General features: G+C 34.7%; 1 protein-coding gene and 1 pseudogene across 5 annotated transcripts in view; one reads left to right on the top strand and one right to left on the bottom strand.

Annotated features, from left to right (window-relative positions):
* LOC114031886 (piezo-type mechanosensitive ion channel component 2) overlaps positions 1 to 16,772 on the top strand; it is a 527,965-nt gene that overhangs the window by 132,998 nt on the left and 378,195 nt on the right. The window lies entirely within an intron of this gene.
* On the bottom strand, positions 5,569 to 5,888 carry LOC114031887 (annotated as a pseudogene).

Genomic DNA, 16,772 nt, shown 5'->3' with positions numbered 1-16,772 from the left:
AGATATTATCATTAACATATTTAAAATTGCACTTTGAAAACCCATTCAATCTTGTTACATGTTTAAATTCATTGAAGAATATTTTTTTTAGTTCTATTGTGATTCAGACAGAGGAAAGTGCTGAATGTAGCTTCTAGAATTGATGGGATTCTATTCTTTGACTCTTTTGCAGTCACTAGGACAGAACTGATGAATTATTTTTTTCTTGCTCTCAGGCTATCTGTACATATCTTCATGCAAAAGCTGATTTGAGGCCATTTGACTGAAACACATTCTTCTTAAGGGGTTGTAGATTTCATACTGGATTTACAATCAGGACATCCATCTCAGACATTTAATAACTGTGACCAGTAGCAAGTCTCTCTAAACTTCATTTTAATCTTCTGTAAACTAAGGATACTAATACTTACGTTACCTACCTCACAGGATTTTTATGAGAAAAAAATGCTTTGAAAAACTTATAATACTACAATACTCTAATGGATCTATGACTTCCATGATACAAGTATTCCCCCCAACAATATAGTCAGTCAGTAAGCATTTATTAAGAGATAGCTGTGTGCCTGGTGGACAGCAAAGTGATGTAGTGGAAATTGTTAAGCCTGAAGTCAGGAAGACTACTCTTTGTGTACTCAAATCTGGCCTCAGACACTTACTAGCTATCTGACCCTGAGCAGTCACTTAACCTTGTTTGCCTTGGTTTCCTCATCTGTATTATAAGCTGGAGAAGTATAATGGCAAACCACTCAAGTGTCTTTGCCAAGAAAACTCCAAATGGGGTCATGAAAAGTTGGACATGACTGAAACCATGGAACAACAATAACAACAAAATAGCAAATGCCTTAGAGATTATCTAGACCAACGCTTTCAACTTGCAGATGAGGAAACTGAGGCCTAAATTGATGGGAAAGTCATTTGGCCAAAAGCACATAGATTGTCAGTGGCAAAGCAAGATCTAGAAAGCTTAGTTCTCCTGTTTCTAACTCCACTGTTCTTTCCAATCACCAAATGAGATAGCTTTACACTTGAATAGCTTTACACTTGAATTTCACATGCATCTTTTTTCATACACTAAAGATAATTGGCATTTTTGAAGGAGGTCAACAGATAAACTGGAATTAATAAAAATTGCTTGTTAATAAAAAGGCATCCTCTTCATATACATATAAACTTTCACTTCTCTACTTTCAATTAGTAATAATTTGAGAACCTAGCATGTGGAGGATGAAAAAATTCCATTCAATTTAATTCAATTTTACCAACATTTAATTTGTACCTAGTATGTTCCAGGCCTATATTAGGCATTAGGAATACAAAGACAAAAATGGAACAGTCCTTGCTCTCAAAGACCTTGTCTTCTGCTCTGGGAAAACACCATATATCCTGATAAGTATAAAAAATCTGTATAGAGTAAATACAAAATCAGATTGGGGGGATGTCAAGTACTAACATCTGAGGGAGAGGGCGCATCAGGAAAACATTTTGTAGGAAGTTGCATCTATGGTAGACTATGAAATCAGGTAGGGATTCTATGATATAGAGGTGGAGGAAAAACATTCAAAGACCCGGAAAAGGCATAGAGGCAAGAGATGGAATGTTATGAATCAAGGAGACAAATAGGTTGACTGGAGTGTGACAGAGACCCAGTTTCTGTATCTGTAGGGATCGCAGGCCCATGGGGCTATGTTTTCTGGTTTTTTTTTTCTCAAAGCCAATGTGTTTCCTTTAGTTTCTGTAATAAAGTTCATACAACAAGGCAGTTTGGTGATATTTTTACCTCTCTAATATGAGGTTGGACTAGATGACTGATAAATTTCCTTCTTCCAATTCTAAATCTGTAATACTGAGATAATAAAATTGAAGTGCATATCTGTAGCAGGCATCAAAAGTATTTTCAATGAATTTAGGAATCTTCTTTATGTAGTTATGGTATCTATGTACAGCAAATTCCAGTTGTTTTTTTTTTTCCTGACATTCAACCTTGGCATCAAAATACCAATTATGGTAGTTGGAACTAGCACCTAATAGGGCTATTACAGAGTATTTACACTTCTGAAAATACAATTAACTATTGCTTGGATTCAAGCCAGTCTCCAAAAGTACTTGCAATTTCTACAGAGATGGCAGAAATAGGCTAACTGTGAGAAAATCATTGTATATCAAGCTTTTGTGTTCTGTCATATTATTTTCAGAACAATTTTTCCCATAACTTGTCATTTAAGCAAAATTTTACTGCTGTAAAAAGGGCTTTTGTGTATTTAACAATTATTTAAAAACCCTTAATTCTGTTTTTAAAACCTCTCAGTTGGATCAACTACTTGGCAAGTCATAAACAGAAATTACAGAAGTGAGTTGAAACATAAAATTGCATATCAATATCAGTAATGGTCCTGGAGACACACTGCATGAATATTTTTTAGTTAATGTCAATGATTTCTCATTAATTTCTATAATACAATTGTTAAAACATTTCCCAAATGGGATATCAAGAGCAAGAATTTTTTTTTTCATTCATCCAGTAACCACTTACCTAAACCATTTAGACTGATTTTCTCAGAAAGAAAAAAGATGGCAATGATAGTTTCTGCTGAAAAAAAAATATAAAAATGATAAGAATGAAATCTTTTCCACTTGACATTTAGGACCAGTGCCAGGCACATAGTAGATGTTTTAATAAATATTTAAAAACACTGCCCCTGATGCAACATTAAAGTATCCTGATAACAAATAGTGTACCCGGATTTCTCAGATAAAAGATGAGGGGTAGGCTCCTTGGTAGGTGGGGAGAGAAACAGAAAGAAAGAGAGGCAAAGAGACAGAAACAAAGAGGGAGGGAGGGAGACAGAGACAGAGACAGAGAAAAATAAAGACAGGAAGAGAGAGAGAGAGAGAGAGAGAGAGAGAGAGAGAGAGAGAGAGAGAATGAGAATTAAGAAAGAAAGAGAGAAAGAGGAAAAAGGGAGAGGGAAAGAGAGAACATTATCAATGTATCCATATTTATTCATTGTTCTTAACATGTCTCAGGCACTGAGTGGTAAGATAGACCCTGATTCCAAGGAACTTGCATTCTAATGGAGGAAGAAAACAAAGGAGAATTGGAAAGCAGGTTGGAGATGGGTATACACGTGAGGGAATGGCTTGGAGATGATCAGGAAGTGAGGTAGAGATTTGGATGATTGCAAGATGCAGAGAGAGCTCACTGAACAGCATGGCTTTCATTGTGAGAATTCAAGTTTCCAGAGGGGCTGGGTGGGGGAAAGAGAGAAAGTAGGAAAAATAGCTTAAGAATGGGTAGCATCGTTTGGACAGGGCAGGATTGCACACATTTTTTGTGTGATTCTTTGAAATAAATCATATGATTACCTATTTGGCATTGGCTACAGCCTAAGACTTGAATTATTTAGTTTGTGTTGATTGTGTTCATATTGGTTGCAACTTTCCTAGCAAACTGGGACTTTTGGGGTTTGGATTTGTGGTAGTAAAAGGTGTGAAGCTTTTGAAGCTCTTTTGTAGATGACTTTTTGTTGTTCTAACTTGGAAAGGACATTTTAGAAAAAAAAAACAAATTTTATACCTTGAAACTTCAGCTATTAAGAGGCAGAACTTTCATTAAAATACTTTCTTATTGAACATTCTCCTCCCTTTTTAAACTGAAATCAGTTCATTTACTTGCTGGCAAAAATCAAAAAAACTTTCAGAGTTCTGAAATTGGATTACTTCTTTTTAAAATATCTATATTTTAAATATCTATTTTTTAAAAATCTGTAATTTGTAATTGTTTATATTAAAAGAAACATAATACAGGTTGATTTATATAACTCAGGAATTAAGCAGCTGTTATGCAGCATAATGTGTACTAAAGATAATATTTATACTCCATTTTATGTTGTGCATGTTGCCTGGTAGAATTACAGGGTAATGATCATAATTAAAACTTTTGGCTCTATGTTTTTATTCCCTTGGGTGAAAGTTTCGGAGGGCATCCAATATTCTAAGAAATGCCAAGTAGGGTATGAATGGATTGTAGTCTACTAAGGCACATGGTCTTGTATTATCACCTCCCATATCTCTTGGTACCAAGCTTTAATTGTGGGTAGATTTTTCATATCCCATTGTTTAGCTCAACAGTATTTTATAGTCTTTATTTAGAACTGAACATTAGGTCTGTCATTTCACAGTTAGTGGAATTTGAATCAGATCCCAAGATCCTACTATTCCAGAAATGGACTTCACATAATAAAATACCCTTTCCCCAAATTTAATTATCCACGTACATAACTATCCCTGAATGAAATGTGATTTTTTCCCATAGACTGTCCCAAGAAATTTACTGAGATGGCAGGGTTTGTGTGACATAGCCCTGCTAGAATGCTGTACCACTCTTCCAACTTAAGGATTAACTCTTTATTGATCAGGAATTTCAAGTAAACTATCTGGTAGATATCTATTGGAGAATGAAAGAACGTGACCATACTTGTATGCGGTGTGTCACCAATGTCTCTTTGCCATGTTGTGGTGGATCTATGTAAGATTTCATTTATTGTCATGTCTATAGGTATATTTATGATGTTTACATAGTACCTTTAGTGTCTAAAGTTTAGAGTGCCAAAACTATACCCTGATGACCTCTCAAATTCCAAGAGGCTTTTGTCTTTGGTTCTAGTTTTAGTGGCATGGCATAACATTCAGGTGTTCCAATAAAGCATCTAAGTCAAACCAAAGCATCTGAACAGCCCATCTTTTCCACTTCCTCTTTCCTAGTGAATATTGTACCATTACTAATTATTTGATGAGAAAAATAAAATAAATCAGTCTTCAAAATTTTGAGTGTTAAGCAATTATGGCAAGTTAGAATTATCTAACTTACCATAACTAAAGTTTCCAGAATGTCAAAGCTGGTGACCTTTAATGATAGAATGGTAGTTATTGGATATGTAGTGTTTTATACCGACTCTCTCCTTTGAATTTCACGACACTCCTGTGAGATTAGTAGTATGAGTAGTTACTATTATTTTCCTTTTATGGGAGTAAACTGAGGCACAGAGTAATTAAGCTGCTTTTCCAGAACCAGGCAGAGAGTTAATTGGAAAGCCAAGACATCTACCTGTGGAGCAAGCAATTTTTCACTGTTTTGTGGTTGTTCCTACTGATCTTCTCCTTTTTCTTCACAAACAACATTTCCTATTTCTTTGGTTTTGCACTAGCTTGCCCAATGTCGGAATGCCTCTGTACATCTACCACTTAGAATTCCTAGTTTTCTTAGTTCCAGCACCTCTCCGGCTATTAAATTTTTCCTGACCCCCCGTTCCAGTTATTAGTGCCATTCTTCTCAAAATATCATCATTGATTTATGATATATATGTAGTTATATATATGAGCGTGCGTATGTGTATACATATACATGTATGTATGTATGTATGTATGTATGTATGTAGATGAAATCTATCCTTATATATGTATATGTTGTTCCCTCTAATGGAATATATGGTCTTTGATTGTAAGGACTTTTCTTTTTCCCTATTTGTCAAATCTTTATTGGGTAAGTGGGGAAGGTTGGCAGGGTCCAGCTTAGTCTTTCTTGGCAGCAGCCTTCCTCATGGCAGGTAGGACATTGCTGAGCTCCTCTCTCTTCCTCTTGGTCCAGATGTGAGTTCCCACCCCTTTTTTTGATGAACTTAAGGTCTCGCTTATCCTTGGAGGCCTTTAACAATTCCGTGGCCCACCTCTCATAAGGGGCAAATCCACACACCTCCCGGATCATATCTCTCACAACTTTGGTGTGTTTGGTCAAGTGCCCATGGCGACGGCAGTGTCTCATCTTGGAAACATTTTTTGATAACTTTGTGGCCCTTGTTGAGGCCTACGCCCATGAGGTATCGGATGGCCATGGCTGCGGTGCTACTGTAAACCCAATGGCAGCCAGCAGAAGCTGCAAGGACTCCTTAATTTGTTTCTGTATATCTGGCACCTAGTAAAGTACCTGATACATAGTAGGTGCTTAATAAGTGTTTGTTGATTGATTATCTCAAAGCTGGTCCCATGGAAGCTGGCATTAATTTGTGCTTCATATATCATATATATGTGTACATTTACACATATATAAACATGTGTATATATGTGTGTGCAAGCATGTAAATATATTCGCATATATATAAATGTTAAGAATTATTTGACAGCATTGAAATATAAAATCCTATACTGAACCCATTCTAATTCTTATGGTCCATCCTATTGTTTCCAAACTGATCTAAGGAAAAGTTAGATACAAGATCAGGAAGTTCCAAACCTTTTTTTTTTTTTTTAGTGTTGTCCTTCTGTAACTTGTGATTTGAAAAAAAAAATGAGAGTGGGAAACTCCCTTCAATAATGTGGCCAAGCAACTAATTTATAACTTGGAGTCTCTAGAAGATGCTTGCGGCACTTAGAGGTTAAATGGCTTGCCCATGCTTACGATACTAGTGTGTGTTAGACATAAGACTTAAGCTCAACTCTTCCAGCTTCCAAAGCCTGCACTATCAGTACACCACATACCCTTAATCTCCTCCTCCTCATTGTCTTTCTGCTCCTGGTCAGCAGCCTTCAGTTGCCATCCTTGATTTGAGACTTGCCACACTTCAATACACCTAGCTGCCAAAATAATTTTCTTAAATTATAGATTTGACCACCTTTCTGGCATATTCAATAAAGTCATTTGGCTCCCTATTATCTCTAAGCGAAGATATAAACTATTCTGTTGACATTTAAAGTTGTTACAAGTTGATCTCAACTAACCCTTCCAGGTTTATTACATATTACTTACTCTACAATCCTGTAAATGTGACCTTATTACAAGTTCTCATTCATAGCACTCCATTTCCAGTCTCTGAACCTTCCATTGGCCAACTGTAATGCCTGAAATAAGCATCCTCATTACTTCTGCCTCTTATTATAGAAGCTGTACACGAGATTCCTTCAAGAAAGCTCAAGTACCACTTTCTACATGAAACCTTTCCTCATCTCCCAGGTGCTCATATCCAATCTACTCTTTTGTAGCTATTTTCAGAATACATACATATGAACACATTGTCGGTCCACTTAACAGTGCCTACTATACTGTAGACCATTAATAAATGCTTGTTGGTTGATTGATGAGTATTTAATGTGGTGCTATTGAAAACATTGCTCTTATTTTTTTAAAGACTATATTTTGTCTATGCAATCATGAATAAAAGTTTTGTCTGTGATGATATTCTAATTCTGGTAGAGTTTATTTGTTGAATTCTCATGTATTTTGAGGCTTATATTTGTAGTATGTGGATTTATCATCTGTTGGTTTATAATCTCATCACCAAAAAACTCATCATCATGGAGACCGCTTCAGCTTTAGTACTCATACCTCATCAGTACTCCAAGTTGCCTCTACCCTCTGATTGGAGGGCAGAAGGGTAGAGCAAAAAACTCCTCCTTAAGTATCCATTTAAAGCAACGTCAGAAGCCCAGCCAACTCTTCCTTTACCATCAGCTATACTCCCTGAATTTGACTCCACTATCATCATGACTCCATTCCTGGTACTTTCTCTCCTCTCTCCCCGACCTCTGTGTTTCAGTTTCCTTTTGATTGTTGTCTTCCTCTGTCAAATTATAAACAACTTGAGGGAAGGGACTGTCTTTCTTTTTCCTATTGTATCCTCAGCACTTAATACTGTACCTGACACATAGTAAACATTTAATACATGTATGTTACAGTATATTACATTACATCATATTATGTTATATTACATTACATTATATGATATGATATGATATGATATTATATAGTGAACTTCTGTTGTACAATTTTGGCCACTGTGTGTATGTTTCTAAGTATTTGGAAGGTTTCCATTGCTGCAGTCTATAGTGAGGGTAGTTATTTCCATAATTCAGGTAAATGACATTGGTACTATCCTTTAGTTTATGAATATTTATTAACTAATTCTATATCTTAACATTTCAAGAGCTATAGAATCACATTATATTAGAGTTGGAAGGGAATTCAGTGGTCATCTAGTTCAACCTACACATGAGAAGACTATACTATAATGTATTTGGTCACAACATAAGTGGGACACTCAGTCTTGGCTAAAGAACTCCAAGCAAGGGAAAGTTGCTAGCTCCTGAGACACCTTATCCCCTAGCACCCATCCTGTTCTTGTGAGGGTTCTTTTTTAACCCATGTATACAACTTTTGCGGACCTAAGTGGTGCAGTGGATAGAGTGCCAGGCCTGGAGTCAGGAAGACCTGAGTTCAAATCTGGCTTCAGATGGTTACTAGTTGTGTGACCCTGGGCAAGCCACTTAACCCTGTTTGCCTCAGTTTTCTCATCTGTAAAATAATCTGGAGAAGGAAATGGCAAACCACTTCAGTATCTTTGCCAAGAAAACCCCAAATGAGGTCACCAAGAGTCAACACAACTGAAACAAATGAACCAGTATATATTATATTTCTACTTTGTGGTTGAAATCTCCTATGTATGTATTATCTCTCTTTATCAAAATGCAATATTTTTGAGAGCAGAGAGGAACCTTCCTGCTTTTCTATTGGATCCTCAGAGCTTAAAACAGCACTTGATACAAAGTATCTAAGAAATGCTTTTAATAAAAAAAAGAAATGCTTTTAAAAATTATTTATTCCTCTAAAATTTCATTTTATTAGAGTCTACCCAATACCTTAAACTGTCAAGATCCTTTTGAATCCTGTTAGTATGCTGCTGACCAGTGTATTAACTATCCCTCCTACCTTGATAGCACCTGAAAATTTAATGAGCATGCAATCTATGCCTTTACCCAAGCCATTGATAAAAATGTTAAATAGCAAAAGGCCTACCACTAATCCCTGGAATCCTTCATTGGAGATCTCCTCCTGCTGTGTTGACATTGAACCATTAACAACTACACTCTGTGTGTGTGTGTGTGTGTGTGTATGGCCATCAGACCAGTCCTGATTCCATTGTAGTGTATTATCATTTAATCCTCATCTTAATAACCCAGCGAAAAAGCCCACTCAATAGATACTTTAATAAGACAGATATAATGAGGAATTACTACCTCAGTTACATAACATGAAGTTTTCACAAAATATGTATTGGGCTTAGTGGATATTACCTAGGCAAAGTTTATTTTTGTGCAAAGTTTATGACTTTAGGAAAGAGGATTATGTTGGCAAGAATACATTAGTGGTTCAGAAGAGGGTTCATTTTTATAAAATGTAGAAGTTTAGTTTTGGCCATTACTTTAACCTAACTTCTATTTCGTGGTTAGCAAGCTGTCACACAGACATATAATTTTAGCAGCTTTAAAACATCACTGTGCAATTATTGGGCAGTTTGGACAGTGTTTGCCTACCACACATTCCCCCTTTCTTCCTATGGCCTTTCTTTTTTAATATACTTTTATTTATTTCATTTAATAATTCTAGATTATAGGTAAAACAATTTTAATAATAGTTTTCCTAAACTTTAAGCTCCAAATTCCTTCTCTCCCCCTACTCTTCCTTGAGAAGGCAAACAATTTTATGTCAGTCAAACATGTAAATCCATGCAAAACATTTCCATATTAGCTATGTTGCAAAAGAAAACAAAAAAAATTTTTAAAAATGTTTAAAAATGTATGCTTTTATCTGCACTCTGAGTTCATCATTTCTCTTTGTGAAGGTAGACAGCATTTCCATCATGGGTCCTCTGGAATTGTCTTAGATTGAAATTGATTCCTGATTGGAATAGCTAAGTCTTTCACATCTAATCATCCTTACAGTATTGCTGTTTCTGTGTGCAATATTCTCTTGGTTCTGCTCACTTAATTCTGCATGAATTTTTATAAATCTTCCCGGGTTTTTCTGAAACCATCTTGCTCATCATTTCTCATAGCAATAGTGTTCCATCAAAATCATATGTCATGATTTATTCAGTCACTCCCCAATCTATGGGCATCCCCTTGATTTCCAATTCTTCACTATCATGAAAAGAGCTACAATTTTTTTTGTACAGATAAGTCCTATCCCTTTTCATTTATCTCTTTGGGATATAGACCTAATAGTGATATGGTTGGGTCAAAAGGAATGCATAGTTTTATAGCTCTTAGAGAATAGTTCCAAAATGTTCTGCAGAATGGTCAGACTGCTTCACACGTACTTCACAAGTCCACCAACAGTGCATTAGTGTCCCAATTTTCCTCTCCAGCATTTTTCATTTTCATTTTATATCATGTTATCCAATCTGATAAGTATGCAGTGGTACCTCAAAGTTTATTTGTACTTCTCTAGTCACTAGTAATTTAGAACCTGTTTCATGTGGCTATTGATAGCTTTGATTTCTTCCTCTGAAAACTGCCTGTTCATATCCTTTGACCATTTTTTCAACTGGGGAATTGCTCTATTTTTTTTTATACATTTGGCTCAGTTGCCTATATATTTGAGGACTGTATCAGAGAAACTTGCTATGAAATTTTTCCCAGTTTCCCATTTTGCTTCTAATTATGGCTAAATTAGTTTTATTTGGGCAAAAGCTTTTTGATTGCCTGTAATAAAAATTATCTATTTTACCTCCCGTGATATGTTCTGTTTCTTGTATGGTGATAAACTTTTCAATTATCCATAAACCTGACAGGTACATTTTCCCATACTACCTTAATTTGCTTATGATATTATCCTTTATGCCTAAATCATTTATTCCTTTTGACCTTAGCTTGCTATATAGTGTAAGATGTGGCCTATGCCAAGTTTCTGCCAAACTGCTCTCCAGTTTTCCCAGAAATTTTTGTCAAATAATGAGTTCTTGTCCCAAAAGCTTGTATCTTTGGTTTTTCAGACACTAAATGATGATGATCATTTACTACTATGCGTTGAGTACCTTAGAGGCAGCTAGATGCCTCAGTGGAGAGAGCATTGGACCTGGAGTCAGGAAGACTTATGTTCAACTCCATTCTCAGATACCTATGGTGTGTGACCCTGGGCAAGTCAAATAATCTCTGTGGAGGCAGCTAGGTGGCTCAGTTGATAGAGCACTGGGTTTGGAGTCAGGAAGACCTGAGTTCAGATCTGAACCCAGACACTTACAAGCTATGTGAACCTGGGAAAATCACTTAAACTCTGTTTGCCTTAATCTACTAGAGAAGGAAATGGCAAACCTCTTTGGTATCATTGCTAAGAAAACACTATGGACAATATTGGTGTGCTATGGTTCATAGGGTCACTAAGAGTCAGACACAACTGAATGACAAAACAACAGTAATTATATACATAATCTGTTCCACTGATCTGCCACTCTATTTCTTAGCCAACACCAGATTGTTTTGATGGTTACTACTTTGTAATATATTTTGAAGTCTGTAACTCCAGGCCACCTTCCTTCACATTTTGTCAATGATTCCCTAGATATCTTGACCCTTTTTTCTTCCATATAAATTTTGTTACTTTTTTTCTCTAGATCAGTAAAATAATAATTTGTCAATTTGATGGGTATGGCACTAGATAAGTAAATTAACTTAAGTAGAATCATCATTTTTATTATATTGACTTGGCCTACCCATGATCAATTGATATTTATCCAATCATCTTTTAAATTTGTATTTGTATGAAAATGTTTCTTAATTTTGTTCATATGGTCCCCGCTTTTGTCTTAGCAAATAGACTCCCAAGTATTTTGCATTGTTTGCAGTTACTTTAAATGGAATTTCTTTTTCATTCTCTTTTGCTTCAGGATTTCATTGGTAGTATATAGAAATGATAATGATTTATGTAAGTTCTATATCCTACAACTTTGCTAAAGTTGTTAATTGTTTCAACTAATTTTTAGTTGATTCTCTAGGGTTCTTTAAATATACCATCATATCATCTGCGAAGAATGATAGTTTTGTTCCCTCATTGCCTATTTTTTATTCCTTTAATTTATTTTTCTTGTCATTGCTATAGCTAGCATTTGCAGTGTAATATTGAATAATAATGGTGATAATGGACATCCTTGCTGTACCACTGATCTTGTTTGGAAGATGTCAAATTTATGCTCATTACAGAAAATGTTTGCTCTTGGTTTTAAATGGATAATACTTATCATTTTAAGAAAGGCTTCATTGATTTGATGCTTTATAGCATTTTTAACAGAAATGGGTGGTGTTTTTTTTTTGTCAATGGCTTTTTCTGAACCTATTGAGATAGTCATGTAATTTTTTTTCTTATTGATATGGTCAATTATGCTGGCAGTTTTCCTAATATGGAACCACTCCTGCATTCCTGGCATAAATCCCACCTGGTCATAATAATATAATCTTTGTAACATATTGCTATAATCTCTTTGCCAGTATTTTATTTAAAATTTTTGCATTGTTATGCATTAAAGAAATTGACCTATAGATTTCTTTCTCTGCTTTTGCTCTTTCTGCTTTAGGCACTAATGCACTATCTGTGTCATGAAAGGAATTTGTTCGGACTCCTTCATGACCTATTTTTTCAAATAGTTTATATTGTATTCGGATTTATTGCTTCTTAAATGTTTGGTGGAATTCTTTTGTGAATCCATCTAATCCTGGGGATTTTTTCTTTGGAATTTATGACTTGTTCAATTTATTTTTCTGAGATAATTTATTTAAGTACTCTATTTCTGTTAATCTGGCCAGTTTATATTTTTGTAAATATTTATTTTGTAAATAATTCACTGAGATTATCAGTTTTACTGTCATATAATTAAGCAAAATAATTCCCAATGATTTCTTTAATTTCATCTTCCTTGGTGGTACATTCACCCTTTTCATTTTTGATATTGTAAATTTGTCTTTCTTCCTTATTTATTTAATTAAATTAACCAATAGTTTACTATTTTATTGTTTTTGCATAAAATGTACTCCTATATTTATTAGTTCAATTTAATATTTTATTTGATTTTTAGGAGTTCCATTTTGGTATTTAATGGGAGACTTTTAATTTGTTCTTTTTCTAGTTTGTTTTTTTAAGTTGCATGTCTAATTCATTGATCTGTTTTTTTCTCTCTTTTATTTATGGGTGACTTCATATCATTCGTATTTAGTACATAAATTTTCCCCAAAGTACTATGCATTCCACAAATTTTAGAATGTTGTCACATCGTTGTCATTCTCTTTAATGAAGTTATTGGAGGTTTGTATGATTTGTTCTTTTACCCACTCATTCTTTAGGATTAGATTATTTAATTTACAATGAATTTTTAATCTATGCTTGTATAACCTTTTATTAAATGTAATTTTATTGCATTAGGGTCTTAAAATTCATTTTATATTTGTTTTTTTCTTCATTTGGTTGTGAGGTTTTATGCCCTAACATATGGTCAATTTTTGTGAAGGTGCTATGTGCTACTGAGAAAAAGGTGTACTCTTTTGTATTCCCATCAATTTTTCTCCAGAGGTCTATCATATCTAACTTTTCTAAGACTCTATTTATCTCCTTGATGTCTTTTTTTTTATTTTATGGTTAGATAAATTTGAGGGGAAATTTGAGGTTCTTCACTAGTTTAGTTTTACTATTTCCTCCTATAATTCATTTAAATTTTCCTTTAAGAATTTGGATGCTAGTCCATTTGGTGCGTATATATTTAATACTTATATTACTTCATTGTCTATGGTGCTTTTTAGCAAGATGTATGTTTCCTGGCTTATCCTTTTTAATTAGATCTATTTTTGCTTTTGCTTTGTCTGAGATCATGAATGCTACCCCTGCTTTTTTTCCTCTTCAGTGGAAGCATAATAGATTCTGTTCCAGATCTTTATTTTAACTCTGTGTGTGCTTCTCTGTTTCAAGTATATTTCTTGCAAACAATATATTGTTGGATTCTGGTTTCTAATTCATTCTGCTATCCATTTTCATTTTATGCGTGAGTTCATCCCATTCCAATTCCCAATTATAATTACTAAATGTACATTTCTCTCCATCTTATTTTCTTGTGTTTATCTTGCTGTCTTTCTTTTTATCCTGTTCCTCTTCTAAAGTCTTTTTGGCTTCTGACCACTGTCTTCTTTTATTTGCACCATCCCTTTTACTCACCCTTTTCCTTATGTCCTCCCCCTCCTATTTCCCTGTTGGATAAGATGGATTTCTATTACCATTTGAGTATGGATATATAGTTTCACTCTTTGAAACAATTCAGATGTTACTGAGTTCAAGCATTGTTCACCACCATTGCCTCCACACAGTATTTTCTCCTCTACTGTAAAAGCTCTTCCTTTCACACCTCTTTTATAGATGAGATAATTTTCTCCTTTCTTCCACTACCTTCACCCTTTTCCAAGCCATCCCTCTTTCTTACCTATTCTTTTTTTAACCTCATTCCAATATAATCAACTAACTGTCATGCCTTTTAAATATAGAATTCTTCTAAGTGCCCTAATAATGATAAAGTCCTTAGAAGATGCATGTATCATCTTAACATATAGAAAGATAAACATTTTAACCTTATTGAGTCCCTTATGATTTCTCTTTAATGTTTACCTTTCTATGCTTCTCTTAAGTCTTGTATTTGAAAGTTAGATTTTCTTTTCAGCTCTGGTCTTTTTATCAGGAATGCTTGAAAGTCCTCTGTTTTATTAAATATCTTTTTTTTTCTTTTGAAGGATTATACCCAGTTTTGTTGGGTAGATTATTCTCAGTTGTAATCCCAACTCTTTTGCCTTCCAAGATATCATATTCCAATAATATGTCTTTCATTTTTTTAACATGGTAGCTGCTAAATATTGTATGAATATGACTGTGACTCCATGGTATTTGAATGGTTTCTTTCTAACTCCTGGAAATATTTTCTCTTTAACCTTGGAGCTCTGAAATTTGACTATAATATTCCTGGGAGTTTTCATTTTGAGATCTCATTCAGGTGCTGATTGGTGGATCCTTTCAATTTCTATTTTAATCTCTGTTTTTAGTGCAGTTTTCCTTGATGATTTCTTGAAATGTAATATCTAGGGTCTTTCTTTGTTCATGGATTTCAGGTAATCCAATAATTCTTAAATGATCTCTTCTCAATCTATTTTCCAGGTCAGTTGTTTTTCCAATAAGATATTTCACATTTTATTTTATTTTATTTCATTCTTTTGACTTTGTTTTTATTATTTCTTTGTGTCTTGTTGAGGCATTAGCTTCCACTTAACCACTTTGAGTTTTTAAGGAATATTTTCTTCAGTGAGCTTTTTTTTTCCTATTTGGCCAATTCTGGTTTTTAAGATGTTATTTTCTTCAGTATTTTTTGTGCTTTTTAACAATCTGTTCAATGTATTTTCATGATTTTTTCCTTTGCTTTCATTTCTTCACCTATTTTTCTTCTACCACTTTTATTTGATTTTGAAAATCATTTTTAGCTCTTCCAGGAATTCTTTTGGGTTTATGTCCAGTTCATGCATTTTTTTCTTTGAGGCTTCGCTTACACCTGTTTTGACTTCATTGTCTTCTTCTTAATTTGTGTCTTGATTTTTCCCTGGCACCATGGTAGCTTTTTATGGTCAGGTACTTTGTTTATTTTTCTATCCTATTTCTTGATTTTGAACTTTATATTAAAGTTGAGCTCTGTTGCCAGTGCGTGGAGGGGGAGGGACAAAAAAGCTTCAGACTTTATTTTTTGCACTGCAGTTTTCAAAGTTAATTCTGGGGGTTTGGAAATTTTTGGGGCTTCCAAAGTGGTGTGATCTAGGGAGAAGTGTGGTCATTTCTCTCCTGATCCTGCACTCTGGTCCTTACCCAGGAAAGGCCTCAGATTCCTTGGGATTGCAATTGACATTCTTCTTCAGGGTCCCTGATTATTTTTTTTAAATGTTAGCTATTTTTATTTGGAATGCAAGTCACTTTATTTCCTTGGGCTTCATTTTCTTTTTTTTTTCTTTTTTTCCTTTGTTTTTTTTTCTTTTTTTTTTCTTTTTAGTTTTCAACATTTACTTCCACAAGATTTTGAGTTCCAAACTTTCACCCCATCTCACCCCTTCCACCACCCCAAGATGGCATGCATTCTGAATACACCTTCCCCTAGTCTACTTTCCCTGCTATCTCTCCCCCCCCTTCCCCTTCTATTTTCATGTAGACAGGATAGATTTCTGTAACCCATTTCCTGTATTTCTTATTTCCCAGTTGCATGTGAAAACATTTTTTAAACATGTGTTTTTTTAAACTTTGGGTTCCAAATTTTCTCCCTTCCTCCCTCCCCACCCACCCTCATTGAAAAGGCAAGCAACTCAATATAGGCTATACTTGTGAAGTTATGCAAAACACTTCCATAGTAGACATGCTGTAAAAAATTAACTCTATTTGGCTGTAAAAAACTAACTCTATTTCCCTTAATCCTATCCCATCCCCCACCCCATTTATTCTATTCTTTCTTTTGACCCTGTCCCTCCTCAGAAGTATTTGCTTCTGATTACCCCCTTTCCCAATCTGCCCTCCTCTCTATCATCCCCCTACTCTCTTTTCCCCTTCCCCTCCAATTTTCCTGCAGGGTAAGACAGATTTCCATACCCAATTGAATGTGTATGTTATACCCTCCTTAAGTCAAATCCTATGAGAATAAGATTCACTTATTTCTGCTCACCTTCCCCTGGTTCCTCTCCACTGTAAGAGCCTTTTCTGTTTTTTTTTGGTGAGATAATTTACCCTGTTCTAACTTTCCCTTGCTTCTTCTCCTAGTATAATCCTCTCTCACCTCTTAATTTTATTCTCCAGATATGACCCCTTAATCTTCAACTCACCCTGTGCCCTCTATCTATCCATCTATCTATCTATCTATCTATCTATCTATCTATCTATCTATCTATCTATCTAT

Source organism: Vombatus ursinus, unplaced genomic scaffold (assembly GCF_900497805.2).
Source record: "Vombatus ursinus unplaced genomic scaffold, bare-nosed wombat genome assembly UNPS02015255.1, whole genome shotgun sequence".
Classification (NCBI taxonomy): Eukaryota; Metazoa; Chordata; class Mammalia; order Diprotodontia; family Vombatidae; genus Vombatus; species Vombatus ursinus.
The sequence above is the reverse complement of the archived record's forward strand: the minus strand, read 5'-3'. Positions and strand labels throughout refer to the sequence as shown.